The following is a 26,777-nucleotide window of genomic DNA, read 5'->3' as shown; positions in this document are numbered from 1 at the left end:
GGATCCATAATACAATATTATCATCTACTGTCTACAAGTCTAATCATTAATCTGCAAAGTCCACCCGTAAGATAAAGGGTAAAGGTCATGGAGTGATTATCGGACGAATAGGTCAATGGCGGATTGGGTTATTGTGACCAATGGCTGATCGGGTTCTTTTGACCAATGGCTGATCGGGTTCTTTTGACCAATGGCTGATCAGGTAATTTTGACCAAGGGCTGATCGGATTGTTTTGACCAATGGCTGATCGGGTTGTTTTTTACCAATGGCTGATCAGGTTATTTTGACCAATGGCTGATCAGGTAATTTTGACCAAAGGCTGATCAGGCCATTTTGACCAATGGCTGTTTGGATTGTTTTGAACAATGACTGGTCAGGTTGTTTTGACCAATGGCTGATCAGGTTGTTTTGACCAACAGCTGATTGGGAAGTTTTGACCAGTCAATAAATGATCTCTCTATATAACTGTGTGAAGGTCCCAATAAAAGCCAAAACAATAGATTATTCTTGTCCCTGAGGACCCTAAGATCTGTCCAGTTTCCAGAATGGACAGGAAGGAATTTTTCCCACTTTATGGTGAGTTGGGTCTCCACCATATATTGTGGTTTGTCACGTTCTCGGGGTCGGCTGCAGTTTGTAAGAACAGAAAGAATGAAATTGATGGACTTAGGTCTCTTCTCATCCATCCCACAGATTATATAACTAGGCTACGTTGTAGAATAGACACAGATGTAGTGATAGTTGTGGTATAGTCCTATATGTAGTGCCATGTTAGTTGTGATGTAGTGATAGTTGTGGTATAGTACTATATGTAGTGCCATGTTAGTTGTGATGTAGTGATAGTTGTGGTATAGTCCTATATGTAGTGCCATGTTAGTTGTGATGTAGTGATAGTTGTGGTATAGTCCTATATGTAGTGCCATGTTAGTTGTGATGTAGTGATAGTTGTGGTATAGTCCTATATGTAGTGCCATGTTAGTTGTGATGTAGTGATAGTTGTGGTATAGTCCTATATGTAGTGCCATGTTAGTTGTGATGTAGTGATAGTTGTGGTATAGTCCTATATGTAATGCCATGTTAGTTGTGATGTAGTGATAGTTGTGGTATAGTACTATATGTAATGCCATGTTAGTTGTGATGTAGTGATAGTTGTGGTATAGTCCTATATGTAATGCCATGTTAGTTGTGATGTAGTGATAGTTGTGGTATAGTACTATATGTAATGCCATGTTAGTTGTGATGTAGTGATAGTTGTGGTATAGTCCTATATGTAGTGCCATGTTAGTTGTGATGTAGTGATAGTAGTGGTATAGTCCTATATGTAGTGCCATGTTAGTTGTGATGTAGTGATAGTTGTTGTATAGTCCTATATGTAATGCCATGTTAGTTGTGATGTAGTGATAGTTGTGGTATAGTACTATATGTAGTGCCATGTTAGTTATGCTGTAGTGATAGTTGTGGTATAGTCCTATATGTAGTGCCATGTTAGTTGTGATGTAGTGATAGTTGTGGTATAGTCCTATATGTAGTGCCATGTTAGTTGTGATGTAGTGATAGTTGTGGTATAGTCCTATATGTAGTGCCATGTTAGTTGTGATGTAGTGATAGTTGTGGTATAGTCCTATATGTAGTGCCATGTTAGTTGTGATGTAGTGATAGTTGTGGTATAGTCCTATATGTAGTGCCATGTTAGTTGTGATGTAGTGATAGTAGTGGTATAGTCCTATATGTAGTGCCATGTTAGTTGTGATGTAGTGATAGTTGTTGTATAGTCCTATATGTAATGCCATGTTAGTTGTGATGTAGTGATAGTTGTGGTATAGTACTATATGTAATGCCATGTTAGTTGTGATGTAGTGATAGTTGTGGTATAGTCCTATATGTAATGCCATGTTAGTTGTGATGTAGTGATAGTTGTGGTATAGTACTATATGTAGTGCCATGTTAGTTATGCTGTAGTGATAGTTGTGGTATAGTCCTATATGTAGTGCCATGTTAGTTGTGATGTAGTGATAGTTGTGGTATAGTCCTATATGTAGTGCCATGTTAGTTGTGATGTAGTGATAGTTGTGGTATAGTCCTATATGTAGTGCCATGTTAGTTGTGATGTAGTGATAGTAGTGGTATAGTCCTATATGTAGTGCCATGTTAGTTGTGATGTAGTGATAGTTGTTGTATAGTCCTATATGTAATGCCATGTTAGTTGTGATGTAGTGATAGTTGTGGTATAGTACTATATGTAGTGCCATGTTAGTTGTGATGTAGTGATAGTTGTGGTATAGTCCTATATGTAGTGCCATGTTAGTTGTGATGTAGTGATAGTAGTGGTATAGTCCTATATGTAGTGCGATGTTAGTTGTGATGTAGTGATAGTTGTGGTATAGTCCTATATGTAGTGCCATGTTAGTTGTGATGTAGTGATAGTTGTGGTATAGTACTATATGTAATGCCATGTTAGTTGTGATGTAGTGATAGTTGTGGTATAGTCCTATATGTAGTGCCATGTTAGTTGTGATGTAGTGATAGTTGTGGTATAGTCCTATGTGTAATGCCATGTTAGTTGTGATGTAGTGATAGTTGTGGTATAGTCCTATATGTAGTGCCATGTTAGTTGTGATGTAGTGATAGTTGTGGTATAGTACTATATGTAGTGCCATGTTAGTTGTGATGTAGTGATAGTTGTGGTATAGTACTATATGTAATGCCATGTTAGTTGTGATGTAGAGATAGTTGTTGTATAGTCCTATATGTAGTGCCATGTTAGTTGTGATGTAGTGATAGTTGTGGTATAGTCCTATATGTAGTGCCATGTTAGTTGTGATGTAGAGATAGTTGTTGTATAGTCCTATATGTAATGCCATGTTAGTTGTGATGTAGTGATAGTTGTGGTATAGTCCTATATGTAGTGCCATGTTAGTTGTGATGTAGTGATAGTTGTGGTATAGTCCTATATGTAGTGCCATGTTAGTTGTGATGTAGTGATAGTTGTGGTATAGTCCTATATGTAGTGCCATGTTAGTTGTGATGTAGTGATAGTTGTGGTATAGTCCTATATGTAGTGCCATGTTAGTTGTGCTGTAGTGATAGTTGTTGTATAGTCCTATATGTAGTGCCATGTTAGTTGTGCTGTAGTGATAGTTGTGGTATAGTACTATATGTAGTGCCATGTTAGTTGTGATGTAGTGATAGTTGTGGTATAGTACTATATGTAGTGCCATGTTAGTTGTGCTGTAGTGATAGTTGTGGTATAGTCCTATATGTAGTGCCATGTTAGTTGTGATGTAGTGATAGTTGTGGTATAGTCCTATATGTAGTGCCATGTTAGTTGTGCTGTAGTGATAGTTGTGGTATAGTCCTATATGTAGTGCCAGTTGTGATGTAGTGATAGTTGTGGTATAGTCCTATATGTAGTGCCAGTTGTGATGTAGTGATAGTTGTGGTATAGTACTATATGTAGTGCCAGTTGTGATGTAGTGATAGTTGTGGTATAGTACTATATGTAGTGCCAGTTGTGATGTAGTGATAGTTGTGGTATAATACTATATGTAGTGCCAGTTGTGATGTAGTGATAGTTGTGGTATAATACTATATGTAGTGCCAGTTGTGCTGTAGTGATAGTTGTGGTATAATACTATATGTAGTGCCATGTTAGTTGTGATGTAGTGATAGTTGTGGTATAGTCCTATATGTAGTGCCATGTTAGTTGTGATGTAGAGATAGTTGTGGTATAGTACTATATGTAGTGCCATGTTAGTTGTGCTGTAGTGATAGTTGTGGTATAGTCCTATATGTAGTGCCATGTTAGTTGTGATGTAGTGATAGTTGTGGTATAGTACTATATGTAGTGCCATGTTAGTTGTGCTGTAGTGATAGTTGTGGTATAGTCCTATATGTAGTGCCAGTTGTGATGTAGTGATAGTTGTTGTATAGTCCTATATGTAATGCCATGTTAGTTGTGATGTAGTGATAGTTGTGGTATAGTCCTATATGTAGTGCCATGTTAGTTGTGATGTAGTGATAGTTGTGGTATAGTCCTATATGTAGTGCCATGTTAGTTGTGATGTAGTGATAGTTGTGGTATAGTCCTATATGTAGTGCCATGTTAGTTGTGATGTAGAGATAGTTGTGGTATAGTCCTATATGTAGTGCCATGTTAGTTGTGATGTAGAGATAGTTGTGGTATAGTCCTATATGTAGTGCCATGTTAGTTGTGATGTAGAGATAGTTGTGGTATAGTCCTATATGTAGTGCCATGTTAGTTGTGCTGTAGTGATAGTTGTGGTATAGTCCTATATGTAGTGCCATGTTAGTTGTGATGTAGTGATAGTTGTGGTATAGTCCTATATGTAGTGCCATGTTAGTTGTGATGTAGTGATAGTTGTGGTATAGTCCTATATGTAGTGCCATGTTAGTTGTGATGTAGTGATAGTTGTGGTATAGTCCTATATGTAGTGCCATGTTAGTTGTGATGTAGTGATAGTTGTGGTATAGTCCTATATGTAATGCCATGTTAGTTGTGATGTAGTGATAGTTGTGGTATAGTCCTATATGTAGTGCCATGTTAGTTGTGATGTAGTGATAGTTGTGGTATAGTCCTATATGTAGTGCCATGTTAGTTGTGCTGTAGTGATAGTTGTTGTATAGTCCTATATGTAGTGCCATGTTAGTTGTGCTGTAGTGATAGTTGTGGTATAGTCCTATATGTAGTGCCATGTTAGTTGTGATGTAGTGATAGTTGTGGTATAGTCCTATATGTAGTGCCATGTTAGTTGTGATGTAGTGATAGTTGTGGTATAGTCCTATATGTAGTGCCATGTTAGTTGTGATGTAGAGATAGTTGTGGTATAGTCCTATATGTAGTGCCATGTTAGTTGTGATGTAGAGATAGTTGTGGTATAGTCCTATATGTAGTGCCATGTTAGTTGTGATGTAGAGATAGTTGTGGTATAGTCCTATATGTAGTGCCATGTTAGTTGTGATGTAGAGATAGTTGTGGTATAGTCCTATATGTAGTGCCATGTTAGTTGTGATGTAGTGATAGTTGTGGTATAGTCCTATATGTAGTGCCATGTTAGTTGTGATGTAGTGATAGTTGTTGTATAGTCCTATATGTAGTGCCATGTTAGTTGTGATGTAGTGATAGTTGTGGTATAGTACTATATGTAATGCCATGTTAGTTGTGATGTAGTGATAGTTGTGGTATAGTCCTATATGTAGTGCCATGTTAGTTGTGATGTAGTGATAGTTGTGGTATAGTCCTATATGTAGTGCCATGTTAGTTGTGATGTAGTGATAGTTGTGGTATAGTACTATATGTAGTGCCATGTTAGTTGTGATGTAGTGATAGTTGTGGTATAGTACTATATGTAATGCCATGTTAGTTGTGCTGTAGTGATAGTTGTGGTATAGTCCTATATGTAGTGCCATGTTAGTTGTGATGTAGTGATAGTTGTGGTATAGTCCTATATGTAGTGCCATGTTAGTTGTGATGTAGTGATAGTTGTGGTATAGTACTATATGTAGTGCCATGTTAGTTGTGATGTAGTGATAGTTGTGGTATAGTACTATATGTAATGCCATGTTAGTTGTGATGTAGTGATAGTTGTGGTATAGTCCTATATGTAGTGCCATGTTAGTTGTGATGTAGTGATAGTTGTGGTATAGTACTATATGTAGTGCCATGTTAGTTGTGATGTAGTGATAGTTGTGGTATAGTCCTATATGTAGTGCCATGTTAGTTGTGATGTAGTGATAGTTGTGGTATAGTCCTATATGTAGTGCCATGTTAGTTGTGCTGTAGTGATAGTTGTGGTATAGTCCTATATGTAGTGCCAGTTGTGATGTAGTGATAGTTGTGGTATAGTCCTATATGTAGTGCCATGTTAGTTGTGCTGTAGTGATAGTTGTGGTATAGTCCTATATGTAGTGCCATGTTAGTTGTGATGTAGTGATAGTTGTGGTATAGTACTATATGTAGTGCCATGTTAGTTGTGCTGTAGTGATAGTTGTGGTATAGTCCTATATGTAGTGCCAGTTGTGATGTAGTGATAGTTGTTGTATAGTCCTATATGTAGTGCCATGTTAGTTGTGATGTAGTGATAGTTGTGGTATAGTCCTATATGTAGTGCCATGTTAGTTGTGCTGTAGTGATAGTTGTGATATAGTCCTATATGTAGTGCCATGTTAGTTGTGATGTAGTGATAGTTGTGGTATAGTCCTATATGTAGTGCCATGTTAGTTGTGATGTAGTGATAGTTGTGGTATAGTCCTATATGTAGTGCCATGTTAGTTGTGATGTAGTGATAGTTGTGGTATAGTCCTATATGTAATGCCATGTTAGTTGTGATGTAGTGATAGTTGTGGTATAGTCCTATATGTAGTGCCAGTTGTGATGTAGTGATAGTTGTGGTATAGTCCTATATGTAGTGCCATGTTAGTTGTGATGTAGTGATAGTTGTGGTATAGTCCTATATGTAGTGCCATGTTAGTTGTGATGTAGTGATAGTTGTGGTATAGTCCTATATGTAGTGCCAGTTGTGATGTAGTGATAGTTGTGGTATAGTACTATATGTAGTGCCAGTTGTGATGTAGTGATAGTTGTGGTATAGTCCTATATGTAGTGCCAGTTGTGATGTAGTGATAGTTGTGGTATAATACTATATGTAGTGCCAGTTGTGATGTAGTGATAGTTGTGGTATAATACTATATGTAGTGCCAGTTGTGATGTAGTGATAGTTGTGGTATAATACTATATGTAGTGCCAGTTGTGATGTAGTGTAGCCTTAGTTATAATGTATTGCTGGATGTAAAGTGGTCAAAGATGTAGCGGTAGTTGCAGTTTAGTAAATTGATAGTAGTAAAGTGCTTGTAGAGTTGAGTGTGGTTTTAGTGTTAGTGGTTGTGTAGAATTTGTTGTAGTGTAGCATCAGTGTAGTGTTACTTGTAGTGTAAAGTATCTATTGTAGTATAAAGTTAGTTAAAGTGTAGATCAAGTGTATTGTTTCCTGTAGAGTAGTGTTAGTTGTTGTGTGTTACTTGTGGTTTTGTATGACGATTATAGTGTAGTTTAGTGTTTCCTGTAGAGTAGTGTTAGTTGTAGTGTGTTACTTGTGGTTTTGTATGATGATTATAGTGTAGTTTAGTGTTTCCTGTAGAGTAGTGTTAGTTGTAGCGTGTTACTTGTGGTTTTGTATGATGATTATAGTGTAGCTTAGTGTTTCCTGTAGAGTAGTGTTAGTTGTAGCGTGTTACTTGTGGTTTTGTATGATGATTATAGTGTAGCTTAGTGTTTCTTGTAGAGTAGTGTTAGTTGTAGTGTGTTACTTGTGGTTTTGTATGATGATTATAGTGTAGTTTAGTGTTTCTTGTAGAGTAGTGTTAGTTGTAGTGTGTTACTTGTGGTTTTGTATGATGATTATAGTGTAGTTTAGTGTTTCCTGTAGAGTAGTGTTAGTTGTTGTGTGTTACTTGTGGTTTTGTATGATGATTATAGTGTAGCTTAGTGTTTCTTGTAGAGTAGTGTTAGTTGTAGCGTGTTACTTGTGGTTTTGTATGACGATTATAGTGTAGTTTAGTGTTTCCTGTAGAGTATTGTTAGTTGTTGTGTGTTACTTGTGGTTTTGTATGATGAATATAGTGTAGTTTAGTGTTTCTTGTAGAGTAGTGTTAGTTGTTGTGTGTTGTGGTTTTGTATGATGAATATAGTGTAGTTTAGTGTTTCTTGTAGAGTAGTGTTAGTTGTTGTGTGTTACTTGTGGTTTTGTATGATGATTATAGTGTAGCTTAGTGTTTCCTGTAGAGTAGTGTTAGTTGTTGTGTGTTACTTGTGGTTTTGTATGATGATTATAGTGTAGTTTAGTGTTTCTTGTAGAGTAGTGTTAGTTGTTGTGTGTTACTTGTGGTTTTGTATGACGATTATAGTGTAGTTTAGTGTTTCCTGTAGAGTAGTGTTAGTTGTAGTGTGTTACTTGTGGTTTTGTATGATGATTATAGTGTAGCTTAGTGTTTCTTGTAGAGTAGTGTTAGTTGTTGTGTGTTGTGGTTTTGTATGATGATTATAGTGTAGTTTAGTGTTTCCTGTAGAGTAGTGTTAGTTGTAGTGTGTTACTTGTGGTTTTGTATGATGATTATAGTGTAGTTTAGTGTTTCCTGTAGAGTAGCGTTAGTTGTTGTGTGTTACTTGTGGTTTTGTATGATGATTATAGTGTAGTTTAGTGTTTCTTGTAGAGTAGTGTTAGTTGTTGTGTGTTGTGGTTTTGTATGATGAATATAGTGTAGTTTAGTGTTTCTTGTAGAGTAGTGTTAGTTGTAGTGTGTTACTTGTGGTTTTGTATGATGATTATAGTGTAGTTTAGTGTTTCCTGTAGAGTATTGTTAGTTGTTGTGTGTTGTGGTTTTGTATGATGATTATAGTGTAGCTTAGTGTTTCTTGTAGAGTAGTGTTAGTTGTAGCGTGTTACTTGTGGTTTTGTATGATGATTATAGTGTAGTTTAGTGTTTCCTGTAGAGTAGTGTTAGTTGTAGTGTGTTACTTGTGGTTTTGTATGATGATTATAGTGTAGCTTAGTGTTTCTTGTAGAGTAGTGTTAGTTGTAGCGTGATACTTGTGGTTTTGTATGATGATTATAGTGTAGTTTAGTGTTTCCTGTAGAGTAGTGTTAGTTGTAGTGTGTTACTTGTGGTTTTGTATGATGATTATAGTATAGTTTAGTGTTTCTTGTAGAGTAGTGTTAGTTGTAGTGTGTTACTTGTGGTTTTGTATGAAGATTATAGTGTAGTTTAGTGTTTCCTGTAGAGTAGTGTTAGTTGTAGTGTGTTACTTGTGGTTTTATATGATGATTATAGTATAGTTTAGTGTTTCCTGTAGAGTAGTGTTAGTTGTTGTGTGTTACTTGTGGTTTTGTATGATGATTATAGTGTAGTTTAGTGTTTCTTGTAGAGTAGTGTTAGTTGTTGTGTGTTACTTGTGGTTTTGTATGATGATTATAGTGTAGTTTAGTGTTTCCTGTAGAGTAGTGTTAGTTGTAGCGTGTTACTTGTGGTTTTGTATGATGATTATAGTGTAGTTTAGTGTTTCTTGTAGAGTAGTGTTAGTTGTAGTGTGTTACTTGTGGTTTTGTATGATGATTATAGTGTAGTTTAGTGTTTCCTGTAGAGTAGTGTTAGTTGTAGTGTGTTACTTGTGGTTTTATATGATGATTATAGTATAGTTTAGTGTTTCCTGTAGAGTAGCGTTAGTTGTTGTGTGTTACTTGTGGTTTTGTATGATGATTATAGTGTAGTTTAGTGTTTCCTGTAGAGTAGTGTTAGTTGTTGTGTGTTACTTGTGGTTTTGTATGATGATTATAGTGTAGTTTAGTGTTTCCTGTAGAGTAGTGTTAGTTGTAGCGTGTTACTTGTGGTTTTGTATGATGATTATAGTGTAGCTTAGTGTTTCTTGTAGAGTAGTGTTAGTTGTAGTATGTTACTTGTGGTTTTGTATGATGATTATAGTGTAGTTTAGTGTTTCCTGTAGAGTAGTGTTAGTTGTAGTGTGTTACTTGTGGTTTTGTATGATGATTATAGTGTAGTTTAGTGTTTCTTGTAGAGTAGTGTTAGTTGTAGTGTGTTACTTGTGGTTTTGTATGATGAATATAGTGTAGTTTAGTGTTTCTTGTAGAGTATTGTTAGTTGTTGTGTGTTACTTGTGGTTTTGTATGATGATTATAGTGTAGTTTAGTGTTTCCTGTAGAGTATTGTTAGTTGTAGTGTGTTACTTGTGGTTTTGTATGATGATTATAGTGTAGTTTAGTGTTTCTTGTAGAGTAGTGTTAGTTGTTGTGTGTTACTTGTGGTTTTGTATGACGATTATAGTGTAGTTTAGTGTTTCCTGTAGAGTAGTGTTAGTTGTAGTGTGTTACTTGTGGTTTTGTATGATGATTATAGTGTAGTTTAGTGTTTCTTGTAGAGTAGTGTTAGTTGTAGTGTGTTACTTGTGGTTTTGTATGATGATTATAGTGTAGTTTAGTGTTTCTTGTAGAGTAGTGTTAGTTGTTGTGTGTTACTTGTGGTTTTGTATGACGATTATAGTGTAGTTTAGTGTTTCCTGTAGAGTAGTGTTAGTTGTAGCGTGTTACTTGTGGTTTTGTATGATGATTATAGTGTAGCTTAGTGTTTCCTGTAGAGTAGTGTTAGTTGTAGTGTGTTACTGTTACGCCGAGCGCTCCGGGTCCCCGCTCCTCCCCGGAGCGCTCGCTTCACTCTCCCCGCTGCAGCGCTCCGGTCACGTCCTCTGACCCGGGGCGCTGCGATTCCGCTGCCAGCCGGGATGCGATTCGCGATGCGGGTAGCGCCCGCTCGCGATGCGCACCCCGGCTCCCCTACCTGACTCACTCTCCGTCTGTTCTGTCCCGGCGCGCGCGGCCCCGCTCCCTAGGGCGCGCGCGCGCCGGGTCTCTGCGATTTAAAGGGCCACTGCGCCGCTGATTGGCGCAGTGGTTCCAATTAGTGTGTTCACCTGTGCACTTCCCTATATCACCTCACTTCCCCTGCACTCCCTTGCCGGATCTTGTTGCCATTGTGCCAGTGAAAGCGTTCCTTGTGTGTTCCTAGCCTGTGTTCCAGACCTTCTGCCGTTGCCCCTGACTACGATCCTTGCTGCCTGCCCCGACCTTCTGCTACGTCCGACCTTGCTTCTGCCTACTCCCTTGTACCGCGCCTATCTTCAGCAGCCAGAGAGGTGAGCCGTTGCTAGTGGATACGACCTGGTCACTACCGCCGCAGCAAGACCATCCCGCTTTGCGGCGGGCTCTGGTGAAAACCAGTAGTGGCTTAGAACCGGTCCACTAGCACGGTCCACGCCAATCCCTCTCTGGCACAGAGGATCCACTACCTGCCAGCCGGCATCGTGACAGTAGATCCGGCCATGGATCCCGCTGAAGTTCCTCTGCCAGTTGTCGCTGACCTCACCACGGTGGTTGCCCAGCAGTCACAACAGATAGCGCAACAAGGCCAACAGCTGTCTCAACTGACCGATATGCTACAACAGTTACTACCACAGCTTCAGCAGTCATCTCCTCCGCCAGCTCCTGCACCTCCTCCGCAGCGAGTGGCCGCTCCTGGGATACGCTTATCCTTGCCGGATAAATTTGATGGGGACTCTAAGTTTTGCCGTGGCTTTCTTTCCCAATGTTCCCTGCATCTGGAGATGATGTCGGACCTGTTTCCCACTGAAAGGTCTAAGGTGGCTTTCGTAGTCAGCCTTCTGTCCGGAAAAGCCCTGTCATGGGCCACACCGCTCTGGGACCGCAATGACCCCGTCACTGCCTCTGTACACTCCTTCTTCTCGGAAATCCGAAGTGTCTTTGAGGAACCTGCCCGAGCCTCTTCTGCTGAGACTGCCCTGTTGAACCTGGTCCAGGGTAATTCTTCCGTTGGCGAGTATGCCGTACAATTCCGTACTCTTGCTTCAGAATTGTCCTGGAATAATGAGGCCCTCTGCGCGACCTTCAAAAAAGGCCTATCCAGCAACATTAAAGATGTTCTGGCCGCACGAGAAATTCCTGCTAATCTACATGAACTTATTCACCTAGCCACTCGCATTGACATGCGTTTTTCCGAAAGGCGTCAGGAACTCCGCCAAGATATGGACTCTGTTCGCACGAGGCGTTTTTTCTCCTCGGCTCCTCTCTCCTCTGGTCCCCTGCAATCTGTTCCTGTGCCTCCCGCCGTGGAGGCTATGCAGGTCGACCGGTCTCGCCTGACACCTCAAGAGAGGACACGACGCCGTATGGAGAACCTCTGCCTGTACTGTGCTAGTACCGAACACTTCCTGAGGGATTGTCCTATCCGTCCTCCCCGCCTGGAAAGACGTACGCTGACTCCGCACAAAGGTGAGACAGTCCTTGATGTCTACTCTGCTTCTCCACGTCTTACTGTGCCTGTGCGGATGTCTGCCTCTGCCTTCTCCTTCTCTACAGTGGCCTTCTTGGACTCTGGATCTGCAGGAAATTTTATTTTGGCCTCTCTCGTCAAAAGGTTCAACATCCCGGTGACCAGTCTCGCTAGACCCCTCTACATCAATTGTGTAAATAATGAAAGATTGGACTGTACCATACGTTTCCGCACGGAGCCCCTTCTTATGAGCATCGGATCTCATCACGAGAGGATTGAACTTTTGGTCCTCCCCAATTGCACCTCGGAAATTCTCCTTGGACTTCCCTGGCTTCAACTTCATTCCCCAACCCTGGATTGGTCCACTGGGGAGATCAAGAGTTGGGGGTCCTCTTGTTCCAAGAACTGTCTAAAACCGGTTCCCAGTAACCCTTGCCGTAACTCTGTGGTTCCTCCAGTAACCGGTCTCCCTAAGGCCTATATGGACTTCGCGGATGTTTTCTGCAAAAAACAAGCTGAGACTCTACCTCCTCACAGGCCTTATGATTGCCCTATCGACCTCCTCCCGGGCACTACTCCACCCCGGGGCAGAATTTATCCTCTCTCTGCCCCAGAGACTCTTGCCATGTCCGAATACGTCCAGGAGAATCTAAAAAAGGGCTTTATCCGTAAATCCTCCTCTCCTGCCGGAGCCGGATTTTTCTTTGTGTCCAAAAAAGATGGCTCCCTACGTCCTTGCATTGACTACCGCGGTCTTAATAAAATCACGGTTAAGAACCGCTACCCCTTACCCCTCATCTCTGAACTCTTTGATCGCCTCCAAGGTGCCCACATCTTTACTAAATTGGACTTAAGAGGCGCCTATAACCTCATCCGCATCAGAGAGGGGGACGAGGGGAAAACGGCATTTAACACCAGAGATGGACACTTTGAGTATCTGGTCATGCCCTTTGGCCTGTGCAACGCCCCTGCCGTCTTCCAAGACTTTGTCAATGAAATTTTTCGTGATCTGTTATACTCCTGTGTTGTTGTTTATCTGGACGATATCCTAATTTTTTCTGCCAATCTAGAAGAACACCGCCAGCATGTCCGTATGGTTCTTCAGAGACTTCGTGACAACCAACTCTATGCCAAAATTGAGAAATGTCTGTTTGAATGCCAATCTCTTCCTTTTCTAGGATATTTGGTCTCTGGCCAGGGACTACAGATGGATCCAGACAAACTCTCTGCCGTCTTAGATTGGCCACGCCCCTCCGGACTCCGTGCTATCCAACGCTTTTTGGGGTTCGCCAATTATTACAGGCAATTTATTCCACATTTTTCTACCATTGTGGCTCCTATCGTGGCTTTAACCAAAAAAAATGCTGATCCCAAGTCCTGGCCTCCTCAAGCAGAAGACGCCTTTAAACGACTCAAGTCTGCCTTTTCTTCGGCTCCCGTCCTCTCCAGACCTGACCCTTCCAAACCCTTCCTATTGGAGGTTGATGCCTCCTCAGTGGGAGCTGGAGCTGTTCTTCTACAAAAAAATTCTTCCGGGCATGCTGTCACTTGTGGTTTTTTCTCTAGGACCTTCTCTCCAGCGGAGAGGAACTACTCCATCGGGGATCGAGAGCTTCTAGCCATTAAATTAGCACTTGAGGAATGGAGGCATCTGCTGGAGGGATCAAGTTCTCCTGTTATTATCTACACCGACCACAAGAACCTCTCCTACCTCCAGTCTGCCCAACGGCTGAATCCTCGCCAGGCCCGGTGGTCTCTGTTCTTTGCCCGATTTAATTTTGAGATTCACTTTCGTCCTGCCGATAAGAACATTAGGGCCGATGCTCTCTCTCGTTCCTCGGATGCCTCAGAAGTTGAACTCTCTCCGCAACACATCATTCCACCTGACTGCCTGATCTCCACTTCTCCTGCTTCCATCAGGCAGACTCCTCCAGGAAAGACCTTTGTTTCTCCTCGCCAACGCCTCGGAATCCTCAAATGGGGTCACTCCTCCCATCTCGCAGGTCATGCGGGTATCAAGAAATCTGTGCAACTCATCTCCCGCTTCTATTGGTGGCCGACTCTGGAGACGGATGTTGTGGACTTTGTGCGAGCCTGCACTATCTGTGCCCGGGATAAGACTCCTCGCCAGAAGCCCGCTGGTTTTCTTCATCCTCTGCCTGTCCCCGAACAGCCTTGGTCTCTGATTGGTATGGATTTTATTACTGATTTACCCCCTTCCCGTGGCAACACTGTTATTTGGGTGGTCGTTGATCGATTCTCCAAAATGGCACATTTCATCCCTCTTCCTGGTCTTCCTTCTGCGCCTCAGTTGGCTAAACAATTTTTTGTACACATTTTTCGTCTTCACGGGTTGCCTACGCAGATTGTCTCGGATAGAGGCGTCCAATTCGTGTCTAAATTCTGGAGGGCTCTCTGTAAACAACTCAAGATTAAATTAAATTTTTCTTCTGCATATCATCCCCAGTCCAATGGACAAGTAGAAAGAATTAACCAGATCTTGGGTGATTATTTGCGACATTTTGTTTCCTCCCGCCAGGATGACTGGGCAGATCTCCTCCCATGGGCCGAATTCTCGTATAACTTCAGGGTCTCTGAGTCTTCCTCCAAATCCCCATTTTTCGTGGTGTACGGCCGTCACCCTCTTCCCCCCCTCCCTACTCCCTTGCCCTCTGGTCTGCCCGCTGTGGATGAAATTTCTCGTGACCTTTCCATCATATGGAGAGAGACCCAAAATTCTCTCTTACAGGCTTCATCACGCATGAAGAAGTTCGCGGATAAGAAAAGAAGAGCTCCTCCCGTTTTTTCCCCTGGAGACAAGGTATGGCTCTCCGCTAAATATGTCCGCTTCCGTGTCCCTAGCTACAAGTTGGGACCACGCTATCTTGGTCCTTTCAAAATTTTGTGTCAAATTAATCCTGTCTCTTATAAACTTCTTCTTCCTCCTTCTCTTCGTATCCCTAATGCCTTTCACGTCTCTCTTCTCAAACCACTCATCCTCAACCGTTTTTCTCCCAAATCTGTTCCTCCCACTCCTGTTTCCGGCTCCTCGGACATCTTCTCGGTCAAAGAAATCTTAGCTGCCAAAAAGGTCAGAGGAAAAAATTTTTTTTTAGTGGACTGGGAGGGTTGTGGTCCTGAAGAGAGATCCTGGGAACCTGAGGACAACATCCTAGACAAAAGTCTGCTCCTCAGGTTCTCAGGCTCTAAGAAGAGGGGGAGACCCAAGGGGGGGGGGTACTGTTACGCCGAGCGCTCCGGGTCCCCGCTCCTCCCCGGAGCGCTCGCTTCACTCTCCCCGCTGCAGCGCTCCGGTCACGTCCTCTGACCCGGGGCGCTGCGATTCCGCTGCCAGCCGGGATGCGATTCGCGATGCGGGTAGCGCCCGCTCGCGATGCGCACCCCGGCTCCCCTACCTGACTCACTCTCCGTCTGTTCTGTCCCGGCGCGCGCGGCCCCGCTCCCTAGGGCGCGCGCGCGCCGGGTCTCTGCGATTTAAAGGGCCACTGCGCCGCTGATTGGCGCAGTGGTTCCAATTAGTGTGTTCACCTGTGCACTTCCCTATATCACCTCACTTCCCCTGCACTCCCTTGCCGGATCTTGTTGCCATTGTGCCAGTGAAAGCGTTCCTTGTGTGTTCCTAGCCTGTGTTCCAGACCTTCTGCCGTTGCCCCTGACTACGATCCTTGCTGCCTGCCCCGACCTTCTGCTACGTCCGACCTTGCTTCTGCCTACTCCCTTGTACCGCGCCTATCTTCAGCAGCCAGAGAGGTGAGCCGTTGCTAGTGGATACGACCTGGTCACTACCGCCGCAGCAAGACCATCCCGCTTTGCGGCGGGCTCTGGTGAAAACCAGTAGTGGCTTAGAACCGGTCCACTAGCACGGTCCACGCCAATCCCTCTCTGGCACAGAGGATCCACTACCTGCCAGCCGGCATCGTGACAGTTACTTGTGGTTTTGTATGATGATTATAGTGTAGCTTAGTGTTTCTTGTAGAGTATTGTTAGTTGTAGTGTGTTACTTGTGGTTTTGTATGATGATTATAGTGTAGTTTAGTGTTTCTTGTAGAGTAGTGTTAGTTGTAGTGTGTTACTTGTGGTTTTGTATGATGATTATATTGTAGTTTAGTGTTTCTTGTAGAGTATTGTTAGTTGTAGCATGTTACTTGTGGTTTTGTATGACGATTATAGTGTAGTTTAGTGTTTCCTGTAGAGTAGTGTTAGTTGTAGTGTGTTACTTGTGGTATTGTATGATGATTATAGTGTAGTTTAGTGTTTCTTGTAGAGTAGTGTTAGTTGTAGTGTGTTACTTGTGGTTTTGTATGATGATTATAGTGTAGTTTAGTGTTTCCTGTAGAGTAGTGTTAGTTGTAGCGTGTTACTTGTGGTATTGTATGATGATTATAGTGTAGTTTAGTGTTTCTTGTAGAGTAGTGTTAGTTGTAGCGTGTTACTTGTGGTTTTGTATGATGATTATAGTGTAGTTTAGTGTTTCCTGTAGAGTAGTGTTAGTTGTAGCGTGTTACTTGTGGTTTTGTATGATGATTATAGTGTAGTTTAGTGTTTCTTGTAGAGTAGTGTTAGTTGTAGTGTGTTACTTGTGGTATTGTATGATGATTATAGTGTAGTTTAGTGTTTCTTGTAGAGTAGTGTTAGTTGTTGTGTGTTACTTGTGGTTTTGTATGATGATTATATTGTAGTTTAGTGTTTCTTGTAGAGTATTGTTAGTTGTAGCGTGATACTTGTGGTTTTGTATGATGATTATAGTGTAGCTTAGTGTTTCCTGTAGAGTAGTGTTAGTTGTAGCGTGTTACTTGTGGTTTTGTATGATGATTATAGTGTAGTTTAGTGTTTCTTGTAGAGTAGTGTTAGTTGTAGTGTGTTACTTGTGGTTTTGTATGATGATTATAGTGTAGTTTAGTGTTTCTTGTAGAGTAGTGTTAGTTGTAGTGTGTTACTTGTGGTTTTGTATGACGATTATAGTGTAGTTTAGTGTTTCCTGTAGAGTAGTGTTAGTTGTAGCGTGTTACTTGTGGTTTTGTATGATGATTATAGTGTAGTTTAGTGTTTCCTGTAGAGTAGTGTTAGTTGTAGTGTGTTACTTGTGGTTTTGTATGACGATTATAGTGTAGTTTAGTGTTTCCTGTAGAGTAGTGTTAGTTGTAGTGTGTTACTTGTGGTTTTGTATGATGATTATAGTGTAGTTTAGTGTTTCCTGTAGAGTAGTGTTAGTTGTAGTGTGTTACTTGTGGTTTTGTATGATGATTATAGTGTAGTTTAGTGTTTCCTGTAGAGTAGTGTTAGTTGTAGTGTGTTACTTGTGGTTTTGTATGATGATTATAGTGTAGTTTAGTGTTTCCTGTAGAGTAGTGTTAGTTGTAGTGTGTTACTTGTGGTATTGTATGATGATTATAGTGTAGTTTAGTGTTTCCTGTAGAGTAGTGTTAGTTGTAGTGTGTTACTTGTGGTTTTGTATGATGATTATAGTGTAGTTTAGTGTTTCCTGTAGAGTAGTGTTAGTTGTAGCGTGTTACTTGTGGTTTTGTATGATGATTATAGTGTAGTTTAGTGTTTCCTGTAGAGTAGTGTTAGTTGTAGCGTGTTACTTGTGGTTTTGTATGATGATTATAGTGTAGTTTAGTGTTTCCTGTAGAGTAGTGTTAGTTGTAGTGTGTTACTTGTGGTTTTGTATGATGATTATAGTGTAGTTTAGTGTTTCCTGTAGAGTAGTGTTAGTTGTAGTGTGTTACTTGTGGTTTTGTATGATGATTATAGTGTAGTTTAGTGTTTCTTGTAGAGTAGTGTTAGTTGTAGCGTGTTACTTGTGGTTTTGTATGATGATTATAGTGTAGTTTAGTGTTTCTTGTAGAGTAGTGTTAGTTGTAGTGTGTTACTTGTGGTTTTGTATGATGATTATAGTGTAGTTTAGTGTTTCTTGTAGAGTAGTGTTAGTTGTTGTGTGTTACTTGTGGTTTTGTATGATGATTATAGTGTAGTTTAGTGTTTCTTGTAGAGTAGTGTTAGTTGTAGTGTAGAGTTAGTGTAGTGTTACTTGTAATGTATTGTTAGTGGCTGCAGTATAACATTGGTTGTAGTGTAGGTTAAGTGTATTGTTAGTGGTTGTAGTTTAGAGTTGCCTTCCTGTGCCTTAGGATGTAATACTGATGACATCATATCAGTGCTCGGGATGTAATACTGATGACATCATATCAGTGCTCTGGGTGTAATACTGATGACATCATATCAGTGCTCTGGATGTAATACTGATGACATCATATCAGTGCTCTGGATGTAATACTGATGACATCATATCAGTGCTCGGGATGTAATACTGATGACATCATATCAGTGCTCTGGGTGTAATACTGATGACATCATATCAGTGCTCTGGATGTAATACTGAGGACACCATATCAGTGCTCGGGATGTAATACTGATGACATCATATCAGTGCTCGGGATGTAATACTGATGACATCAAATCAGTGCTCGGGATGTAATACTGATGACATCATATCAGTGCTCGGGATGTAATACTGATGACATCATATCAGTGCTCTGGATGTAATACTGATGACATCATATCAGTGCTCGGGATGTAATACTGATGACACCATATCAGTGCTCGGGATGTAATACTGATGACATCATATCAGTGCTCGGGATGTAATACTGATGACATCATATCAGTGCTCGGGATGTAATACTGATGACATCATATCAGTGCTCGGGATGTAATACTGATGACATCATTTCAGTGCTCTGGGTGTAATACTGATGACATCATATCAGTGCTCGGGATGTAATACTGATGACATCATATCAGTGCTCTGGGTGTAATACTGATGACACCATATCAGTGCTCGGGATGTAATACTGATGACATCATATCAGTGCTCGGGGTGTAATACTGATGACATCATATCAGTGCTCGGGGTGTAATACTGATGACATCATATCAGTGCTCGGGGTGTAATACTGATGACATCATATCAGTGCTCGGGATGTAATACTGATGACATCAAATCAGTGCTCGGGATGTAATACTGATGACATCAAATCAGTGCTCGGGATGTAATACTGATGACATCATATCAGTGCTCGGGATGTAATACTGATGACATCATATCAGTGCTCGGGATGTAATACTGATGACACCATATCAGTGCTCGGGATGTAATACTGATGACATCAAATCAGTGCTCGGGATGTAATACTGATGACATCATATCAGTGCTCGGGATGTAATACTGATGACATCATATCAGTGCTCGGGATGTAATACTGATGACATCATATCAGTGCTCGGGATGTAACACTGATGACATCATATCAGTGCTCGGGATGTAATACTGATGACATCATATCAGTGCTCGGGATGTAATACTGATGACATCATATCAGTGCTCTGGATGTAATACTGATGACATCATATCAGTGCTCGGGATGTAATACTGATGACATCATATCAGTGCTCTGGATGTAATACTGATGACATCATATCAGTGCTCGGGATGTAATACTGATGACATCATATCAGTGCTCTGGATGTAATACTGATGACATCATATCAGTGCTCGGGATGTAATACTGATGACATCATATCAGTGCTCGGGATGTAATACTGATGACATCATATCAGTGCTCTGGGTGTAATACTGATGACATCATATCAGTGCTCTGGATGTAATACTGAGGACATCATATCAGTGCTCGGGATGTAATACTGATGACATCATATCAGTGCTCGGGATGTAATACTGATGACATCAAATCAGTGCTCGGGATGTAATACTGATGACATCAAATCAGTGCTCGGGATGTAATACTGATGACATCATATCAGTGCTCGGGATGTAATACTGATGACATCATATCAGTGCTCTGGATGTAATACTGATGACATCATATCAGTGCTCGGGATGTAATACTGATGACACCATATCAGTGCTCGGGATGTAATACTGATGACATCATATCAGTGCTCGGGATGTAATACTGATGACATCATATCAGTGCTCGGGATGTAATACTGATGACATCATATCAGTGCTCGGGATGTAATACTGATGACATCATTTCAGTGCTCTGGGTGTAATACTGATGACATCATATCAGTGCTCGGGATGTAATACTGATGACATCATATCAGTGCTCTGGGTGTAATACTGATGACACCATATCAGTGCTCGGGATGTAATGTAATACTGATGACATCATATCAGTGCTCGGGATGTAATACTGATGACATCAAATCAGTGCTCGGGATGTAATACTGATGACATCAAATCAGTGCTCGGGATGTAATACTGATGACATCATATCAGTGCTCGGGATGTAATACTGATGACACCATATCAGTGCTCGGGATGTAATACTGATGACATCAAATCAGTGCTCGGGATGTAATACTGATGACATCATATCAGTGCTCGGGATGTAATACTGATGACATCATATCAGTGCTCGGGATGTAATACTGATGACATCATATCAGTGCTCGGGATGTAATACTGATGACATCATATCAGTGCTCGGGATGTAATACTGATGACATCATATCAGTGCTCGGGATGTAATACTGATGACATCATATCAGTGCTCGGGATGTAATACTGATGACATCATATCAGTGCTCGGGATGTAATACTGATGACATCATATCAGTGCTCGGGATGTAATACTGATGACATCATATCAGTGCTCTGGATGTAATACTGATGACATCATATCAGTGCTCTGGATGTAATACTGATGACACCATATCAGTGCTCTGGATGTAATACTGATGACACCATATCAGTGCTCGGGGTGTAATACTGATGACATCATATCAGTGCTCGGGATGTAATACTGATGACATCATATCAGTGCTCGGGATGTATTGCTGATGACACCATATCAGTGCTCGGGATGTAATACTAATGACATCATATCAGTGCTCGGGATGTAATACTGATGACATCATATCAGTGCTCGGGATGTAATACTGATGACATCATATCAGTGCTCGGGATGTATTACTGATGACACCATATCAGTGCTCGGGATGTAATACTGATGACATCATATCAGTGCTCGGGATATAATACTGATGACATCATATCAGTGCTCGGGATGTAATACTGATGACATCATATCAGTGCTCGGGATGTAATACTGATGACATCATATCAGTGCTCGGGATGTAATACTGATGACATCATATCAGTGCTCGGGATGTAATACTGATGACACCATATCAGTGCTCGGGATGTAATACTGATGACATCATATCAGTGCTCGGGATGTAATACTGATGACATCATATCAGTGCTCGGGATGTAATACTGATGACATCATATCAGTGCTCGGGGTGTAATACTGATGACATCATATCAGTGCTCGGGGTGTAATACTGATGACATCATATCAGTGCTCGGGATGTAATACTGATGACATCATATCAGTGCTCGGGATGTAATACTGATGACATCATATCAGTGCTCGGGATGTAATACTGATGACATCATATCAGTGCTCGGGATGTAATACTGATGACATCATATCAGTGCTCTGGATGTAATACTGATGACATCATATCAGTGCTCGGGATGTAATAATGATGACATCATATCAGTGCTCGGGATATAATACTGATGACACCATATCAGTGCTCGGGATGTAATACTGATGACATCATATCAGTGCTCGGGATGTAATACTGATGACATCATATCAGTGCTCTGGATGTAATACTGATGACATCATATCAGTGCTCTGGATGTAATACTGATGACACCATATCAGTGCTCGGGTGTAATACTGATGACATCATATCAGTGCTCGGGATGTAATACTGATGACATCATATCAGTGCTCGGGATGTAATACTGATGACATCATATCAGTGCTCGGGATGTAATGTAATACTGATGACATCATATCAGTGCTCGGGGTGTAATACTGATGACATCATATCAGTGCTCGGGATGTAATACTGATGACATCATATCAGTGCTCGGGATGTAATACTGATGACATCATATCTGCAGGTTTGTGTACACGATGACATTATAGTATATTCACCAGTCCATAGACGTCGGGCACCGCACCGATGGCTTTCTGGATCCGTCCTATCCCCTCTGGATGTCCGGCAATAACAGATGTCCCAGTGTCTACGATTGCCTGACATCCCTGCTGACAGGCATAGACCTGACCATTGAGAGTGATGCTGTAAGATGAGGAGAACATGTCATGTGACCTACGGGGCTGAAAGTACAAATCTACATACACTGGAGAATAAATATAATGAACCCAGATAGAAATGTCAGATCACTGCAATACTCGTCCTGAAGATCTGTCTCATCATATATGTAATGATTACAGGTGGGTCTGATCACACAGCTAGAGGGCGTAAAAGTGCTGCGGCTCTATAAAAAATAACTGTCAGAGGCTACTTTTGGGTAGTGTGTCTCTGGGTGAGAGATCAGTGATTGCTGGACATACCTCTACTATGCACTCGAAGACACTTTGCCAGCTGACAGACTTTGAGAGGGGGCGCAACATTGCAACGAGAGAAGCAGAATGGTTGTTTCTATGAATTGCCACCATCTAGGTGTTTTTGACCATCTCTTCATAAAAAACCCCTGCCTCTTCATAACATCCCCCCTGCCTCTTCATAACACCCCCCCCTGCCTCTTCATAATACCCCCTATCTCTTCATTAAAAAAAACCCTGCCTCTTCATAACATCCCCCTGCCTCTTCATAACACCCCCCTGCCTCTTCATTACACTCCCCGTCTCTTCATTACACTCCCCGTCTCTTCATTACACTCCCCATCTCTTTATAACGCTCCCCGTCTCTTCCTTACACTCCCCGTCTCTTCCTTACACTCCCCGTCTCTTCCTTACACTCCCCGTCTCTTCCTTACACTCCCCGTCTCTTCATTACACTCCCCGTCTCTTCCTTACACTGCCCGTCTCTTCCTTACACTCCGTCTCTTTATTACACTCCCCGTCTCTTCATTACATTCCCTGTCTCTTCCTTACACTCCCCGTCTCTTCATTACATTCCATGTCTCTTCCTTACACTCCCGTCTCTTCATTACACTCCCAGTCTCTTCATTACACTCCCCGTCTCTTTATAACGCTCCCCGTCTCTTCATTACACTCCCGTCTCTTCATTACACTCCCGTCTCTTCATTACACTCCCCGTCTCTTCCTTACACTCCCCGTCTCTTCCTTACACTCCCCGTCTCTTCCTTACACTCCGTCTCTTCATTACACTCCCCGTCTCTTTATTACATTCCCTGTCTCTTCCTTACACTCCCCGTCTCTTCATTACATTCCCTGTCTCTTCCTTACACTCCCGTCTCTTCATTACACTCCCCGGCTCTTCCTTACACTCCCCGTCTCTTCCTTACACTCCCCGTCTCTTCCTTACACTCCCCGTCTCTTTATTACACTCCCCGTCTCTTTATTACACTCCCCGTCTCTTCATTACATTCCCTGTCTCTTCATTACACTCCCGTCTCTTCATTACACTCCCAGTCTCTTCATAACTCCCTGTCTCTTTATTGCATCTCCATATGTTCATTACACTCCCCCGTCTCTTCATTACACTCCCGTATTTTTATTATACTCGTGTCTCTTCATAACTCCCTGTCTCTTCATTACACTCCCGTCTCTTCATTCTGTGGTAGCCCAGTATGGGAGGTGTTACCCTGTGCTCCTGCTGTCCTGTCAGGCAGCCTCCTTCAGTGTCCCCCAAGGCCCCCTGCATTCCCCATTGTAAATATGTTTTACCATGTAAACTGTTATAAAATGTAATGTTGCTTTAAGAGTTATACCATGTGATATGTCATGTGATTTTTACCCAGGAGGTACCAGTGACCAGGTGATCCCAAGAGTGACCTATGGGCTCCCTGCTAGTCTCCCCCATATAAGCCCTGGGTGGAGCTAGCTTCTTGCTCTTTCCTTTCAAGTCTTTGCTGAGGTCCAGTGCAGTCTTGTCTAGTGTGTGTGTCCAGAGTGTTGGAGACCTCAAAATCCAGTCCTGCAGCCGCCATCAAGTCAAGTAAGATAAAGTCACAGCTTTATGAGTCAAGACAAGTCAGTCCCTATCATCTGTCAAACAACGTGGCCTGCACTAAATTGCCTAGTCCTACTACAAGTCCCAGCAAGCCCTTAAGGTCTCTGCGTCACTGGTCACCTCCTTGGGCCCTGCTGAACTGTATAGACTTTACCAACTGTCTACACTCAGTAAAGCTACCATTGTCCGTAACTTGGTGTCGGAGTCTCTATTGCCCCCGTGTCTAGCCCAGGATCCAGCGGTATACCTTCAGGTGGTTATAGGCTAAACCACGCCCTGGCGTCACGAATACAAGGGGTTAATGCCATCTGCCCTTGGGTAACAACATCTGCCCTGCACAACACACCCCTCCACCACAACTTTTGGTGTCACGAACAGGATACGGGTGTGCGCCTTATGCCCCAAGTCCTCCTCCCTAGTCTGAACTGTGTCCAATATTGTCTGCAGAAACCGCATGCCGATGCGATTTAAGCCTGCGCCAGAAAGTGTACGGGACTTTGTCTATGAAATGTGTTTTACCCGAGGCGCTTGTGAAATACAGGGGAGGTAAAGAAAAGTTTGTTGCCTGCTATTTGAAACAGTATGGAAGTCGTGCAAAACCATGTGCAAGATCAGATCAGAAACTATGTTATGTTGACAAGTTTTGCCTGTACCTGCAAGGATTAAAGATGTGCCGGAGAAGCGAGCGAAAACATGGAAACCACGTTGTTGCATCAATGCCAAAGTGGAACTGTGAAGACCCGCCCCTTGTTCCCAGGATAGCGGAAGTCAGCGCTGCACCGCTGACGAACTTCCGGCCGGTGACCATTTTCCCATTAAAGGAAGCAGCGCCGCTGGAACCTCTCAGTTTGCCGGAAGTCAGTAAGAGGAACAGCATGGCGGAAAAGGCAAGCACAGGTGGAGAGAGTCCCAAGATGGCGCCAGAGGCCCGGAAAGTTGCCGCGGCACAAATGTTTTATGCAAAAAAAAAAAAAGAACAAAAACAGAAAAAAAAAAAAAGAAAAAAGAAAAAAAGAAAAGACAAAAAAACATAAAACAAGAAAAAACAATAAAAAACAAAAAAAAAAATAAAAAACATAAAAGATAAAAAAATAGAAAAGAAAAAATAAAAAGAAAAATAAAAACAAAAAAAAGCAAAAAGAAAAAAATAAAAAGAAGAAAGAAACATAGGAGCTGGCAGATGGTCTGCTACCATGTCCTGATGCCCGAGGATAATGGAGACTGGCCACCAACCCCAGAGGAGGGAACACCAGCATCTTCTAGTGCATCATCACCAGTGAGGCTGTCCCTTCACCACCGGACCTGGGGGTCCTGGGCCGAAATTCACACCGAGAAGTCAGAAGTGAGTCCCCCGGCTGATGCCGCATTCTCTACCCCTCCTTCTACCCCTAGCCCAGAGCAAACCCCCCACGCCCAGAAGTCTGTCACCCATCCCCAGGCACACCATTACCTAAGTGGTTGTTTGGCGATGAGCCTGGACTGATCCAATACATGAGGGAGCACCTTCTTCCCCTGCATGGGAAGTCCCATCCCCCAGTCCCTCCGGGCCAGTCCCAGAGGGCCAGCAGAGAGTCTCAGGTGGCCGAGATCGTAGAGGGACTGAGGGTACAGAGAGGGAAGAGATATGGGCCTAAGCTGCTGTCATACAAGGTGCGACAGGCGCAGCAACAGGAAACCAAAGCATTAGAGGCCCTGTACATCAGAAAAGTGGAACATCCCAGAGAGGAGAGCCACCCCTGGAAAGCTGCAGTGCTTCGGTGGTGAAATTCGACAAAATGCGGGGGTTTGGCACCCTCATGGACTGTCGTCATGGAGGGACCACCCTGGTCAATCGTCGGGCAGTGCAGAGAGACTACCTTCCCCCGTCCATGAATTCTCTAGAGAGCGGGGAGATCATGAGTATACTCCTGTACAGAGCTTGAGAGAAGAGAGGGCGGCTGCGGTGACCCGTCCGAAGAATCTAACCCAGATTTAGTTTGCCTACCTCCCATTGACGACTGGGGACACCCCTTTGGGTTGCTGCCACCTAAGTCAGAAGGTACTGTCCCGGAGGAGGAAGGTCTACATACCCGAAGTGCCTGTCATGGCACCAAAGCATCCACCACAGTCATCTGCGAGTGTGGTCAGGGAGGTTTGGCCTAACCAGCGGACACCAACTGAAGTGCCTCGGGCTACTCCCGCAGAGGAGGTTTGGCCGGCCCAACAGGCCCCAACCGTTGTTACCCCAGTGGCTCAAGCCGCTGCAGTTGCAAATGGTAGTCACCATCAGCCCCACCATTACAGAATCCACATTGTCCCGGGTGAACTGGAACACCCGAGTGAGTCCATTAGAGGGGGCACAGTCCTGGGATGGCAAGTTCCCAAGTTAGGGAAATCTACCCGTGATAATTCTGATATATATCATTAAGTTTCCTTGTGAAGTACTTTTGTTCTCCACAGGTTATGCAACGTTAAGAAAAGCGCCTGACGAACTTGCCAAGAAGTTTATTTGTAACCATTTGCGTAAGTGTACGTGCCCGGCTTCTAGCCATGATTCTTTACTAAGAACTCTAAAATGTACCAGGACTGTGGAGCGGTACAATGAAATATGTATATACCATTAGAGTAATATATTTTTGCTCATTACCTTTGCACAAGTAAATTCTTATATCGGTGTACTATAATGGTTATTGTGTATTTTAATACAATGTATATAATATGTTTGTACAAAATGTCAAGATGTACAGTGTCTGTTGTTCATGGCAATTTGTACAGGAGGTATCCTGACCCGGTAAGTAAAAACGTAGCCACTACCTCACCGCCATGACAAATTCCCGCCAGGTACAAAGATTAA

The 26,777-nt window shown here is 42.4% G+C and overlaps 1 protein-coding gene across 1 annotated transcript in view; it reads right to left on the bottom strand.

Annotated features, from left to right (window-relative positions):
* Nucleotides 1-26,777, bottom strand: part of LOC130290203 (pepsin A-like) — a 69,572-nt gene that overhangs the window by 3,303 nt on the left and 39,492 nt on the right. The window lies entirely within an intron of this gene.

Source organism: Hyla sarda, chromosome 1 (genome assembly GCF_029499605.1).
Source record: "Hyla sarda isolate aHylSar1 chromosome 1, aHylSar1.hap1, whole genome shotgun sequence".
Lineage (NCBI taxonomy): Eukaryota > Metazoa > Chordata > Amphibia > Anura > Hylidae > Hyla > Hyla sarda.
The sequence above is the reverse complement of the archived record's forward strand: the minus strand, read 5'-3'. Positions and strand labels throughout refer to the sequence as shown.